Raw genomic sequence first — 3820 nt, 5'->3', positions numbered from 1 at the left:
AAACTGTACTGTATACAGTATGTATATGTATATTTAATGTCTTTACTGTGCCCGTTTAAGTATTAAATATTTATATGGAATTTTACCACTGAAGGGAAATCTTAGTAGCTGAGCATAAAAAGAATAGGAGCATAACGCGTGTGAAGGCCATAAACGATATTAATTTTGGAACATAAACATACAGTATTACAGTATGTAAACTGTATATGGCTGGTCTCGGTACAAAAATACACACCAGTATTCCATTTCTCCCTAAACAATATTAAGCATCGAAGTCTTTAACTAACGTGAAATAACGTGTGTATAAAAAGTGGTAGTTTTAAGCTTTTCTGCAAATACGCTCAATACAGGAGCAAACAAGCATACTTTTAGAATTTGATTAATAGGGATTATAATATGGAATCGCATATCTAAAGAAATTAATAATGATATAATTCTATTCATGTGCTGAACTTGTAAGTGAGAGGTTGGCTGTTCAAATCCAGCCTGTCCCATGACTTTTCTTTTAACAAGCATTTCTTTGAAAAAATAAAATAGCAATATTATGGACAATTAATTGACTTTTTATATTTCTAAATATCACAACACGTTCGAATCTAAGTCATTTTTTAATAACAATGAATAGTCACCACGCATGCTTACACAGCTCCCTGGGTAAAGTATCACAAAGTCTTAGAGAACTTAACATTTTTATTATCAACAAATTGTAAATACGCTGTTTACATTGGGGTTATTAATATTTCACTTGAGTGTATGGGGGATTGTCAGCAGACCCCCCCCCCTCTTAGACTGCGCAAACAATTTTTTTAATTTTTAGAAAGAAATGGCGGCTGTATGCTTTACAATATAAACATTTACTGTCAAACTTTAAATCAACAATTGATTTAAAGATGATCTGTCAAAGTGCAATGGAAAACAATATTGTTTTTGTTTTTGTTGTTTTTATCCCGTAAGCTGCTTTGAGAAGCCACCTTTAAAGGCACTATATAAAGACACTGATTCCTATGGAATGTGTATTCTTTCTTCTTTTTTTCTGGTGGAGCTCATACAACTGTGTCTGGAGAGGATCCATGGTATCAGGGTCAACCCCATGGCTATGCAGCTTGTTTCCCCCCCTGCACCTCTCTGTGTACAGTAGAGCCTCCTGTCCTGACTGGTGGAGCTCATTCAGCTGTATCTGGAGAGGATCAAGCGGGGTATCAGCTTCAAACCCACGGCTGGGCAGCTTGCTCCCCCCTCCTGCCCCCCTCTGTGTACAGTAGAGCATTCTCTCATGACTGGTGGAGCTCATACAGCTGTGTCTCGAGAGGATCCAGGGTATCTGCTTCAACCCCATGGCTGGGTAGCTTGTTCCCCCCTCCCGCCCCTCTCTGTGTACAGCAGAGCCTCCTGTCTTGACTGGTGGAGCTCATACAGCTGTATCTGGAGAGGGTCCAGGGTATCAGCTTCAACCCCACGGCTGGCAACTTGTTCCCCTCTACCACCCCTCTGTGCGAACAGTAGAGCCTCCTGTCCTGACTGGTGGAGCTCATACAGCTGTATCTGGAGAGGGAGGGAGAGAGGGGTGCGGAACCAGGGAACTATTTACATGGAAAACGGGCGATCTCCCCAGCCCGTATGCCCCTTTCACTGTGTGGCAGCTGCAATAGTCAGCGGCCTACCTAAACCCCGCCCTGACCACTCCTGTCCTGCCCCTCACCGCGCACCCCAGCCGGGTGTTCTTCAGCCGCCCCCCAGGGCGAAAGCGCTACAATGCTAAAAATAAGATACACTCTGCAGACATTCACAACAGCGACTGTCAGAAGATAGGACACAGCAACTCAGACACCCATTGAATGGAAAGGGACACTTTAATGTTCTGTGCGGGTGGTACAGCACCCCACCGCGCCCGCGCGCCAGCAAAGAGAGAGATACACACCAGTTTTCATTGTCAAAAAGTAATTGTTTTTTACTTTTGTACAATTTGTTTTACATTTCTCTTGTTTAACAGGAATGTTTTGTTTCTGGACAGACTGTTAAACTAGGGGAAAGAGTGCCTATGAAAGACGGGTTCCTTTCGCAAAGTCTGGAGACATTAGAAGCTTGCCACACCCGGACTGTTACACCAACGCATTAGCAAGTTAAAGCTATCCCATTGAGGAGCTGGGCGCAATAATTGTTTTGTTCCTTGATTTTCTGATCTGCAAGGCCATTTGAATTCTGTCTGGCATTGCCAGATTGTGAAAAAATAAAAGTATTTAAATCATAAGATACAATCTACAGACATTCACAACATATACATATCTTAAAACATTTACATATCTTGTTAAATTATTACTTTAAATATGTACTTTAAGTTACTGAAACAGCCAGTTAATAAAATCGTTGCAATTTTGTTCTTGTTTGGAGGTGGGGATATTCTGACAACAATTGATTTAAAGACAATCGGTCAAAGTGAAATGAAATACAATATTACGCTGGGTAAACGTTCCGAGGTCAAATTCTCCCGTGATGGGGGTACCTTTAAAGGTCTAAGCCGGAAACCATCATTATGTCTCATTTTTGATTCTCTCTTCCAAACGAGAACAAAATTGCGACAATTTTATTAGCGGGCTGTTTCAGTAACTCAAAGTATTTATTTAAAGTAATAATTTAACAATAAATCCCGCACCCAGCAGAAGAATCCTACTCCGTTGGGCTGCTGAGCAAGGCCCTTAACCCCAACTGCTCCAGGGGCGCTGTACAATGGCTGACCCTGTACTCTGACCACAGGCTCTCTCCCTATCTCTTTCATCTGTGTGTCTGTGTATCTCATGGAGAGCAAGCTGGGGTATGCGAAAAGATAATTACTAATGCAAGAAATTGTAAAGGGTTAATAAAGTAATGTTGTTGTATATCTAAGCAAGTGTTCCTGCATCCCTCTTCTGCACTATAGGCATGGCTTTTATTCTGTTTGCTCCATTTCTAAAACTTTTTGCTCATGTGCATTTTTGTATTTTTTTACACCTCTAGCACTTTAACGTCCTGAATTTTCATTTGCCTTAATTTGTAGAATGAATTTGAGTTTTAGCCTTAAAAATCTTAATTTTTCACTATCTTTTGTTTCTTGTCCTACAACTGTTATTATTGATCACCATGACTTCATTCAGCCTTTCCTGAACGTCTATGACAGGCAGAGAGAGTGCTGTTTCTGGTGCGATCTTTTGCAGCTGACATTTCACTGTTTTAAACGAACAAGAAATTAGATTGCTCATAAATCACTTATTCTATATAAATACAGCGTAATTGCCCTCCGAAAATCCTCTTTTTCTTGTTCGTTTTAGAGACCTTGATCGAAACTGATTTTAGATGTCAGAAAGGATTTATTTTCTCTGTATTTCCTACATTGCTTTGTCGAGATTTTAACTTTATATTTAGGCTCAGATTTCAACTATAAATCGTAAACTAATTAATAGCAGTAAATACTGATGTTTTGCTCCCTCTTACCACAAAAATATATATGTTTTGTAGCTGGGATGAACTTTATTTCGTACGCGTAGCTACTGCGATTTGGACACGAAGCGGTTAAAGATGGCGGCAAATCAGGCACCCAGAGAGGGGGGGGGGGCGTCTTCTCGCCTCCATAACTAAAATGCCAAATAGGAGTGGCTTAAGCGACATACACAGTCGTGTAACTGACAGTTTGAGGTAGCCTATCGTGTAAATTTCGCTTTGTTGCTGATAGGTTAAGCTTTCGAAACTCTGCCCCAAATTCATGTGACTGATTTTTCGCCCTGTTTCGTTGGTTAAACGCAATGATCACAAGCACCACCATGGTAACTGGGATGTGTAGTTTTTAATT

The sequence above is a fragment of the Lepisosteus oculatus genome, unplaced genomic scaffold (assembly GCF_040954835.1).
Source record: "Lepisosteus oculatus isolate fLepOcu1 unplaced genomic scaffold, fLepOcu1.hap2 HAP2_SCAFFOLD_37, whole genome shotgun sequence".
Classification (NCBI taxonomy): Eukaryota; Metazoa; Chordata; class Actinopteri; order Semionotiformes; family Lepisosteidae; genus Lepisosteus; species Lepisosteus oculatus.
The sequence above is the reverse complement of the archived record's forward strand: the minus strand, read 5'-3'. Positions refer to the sequence as shown.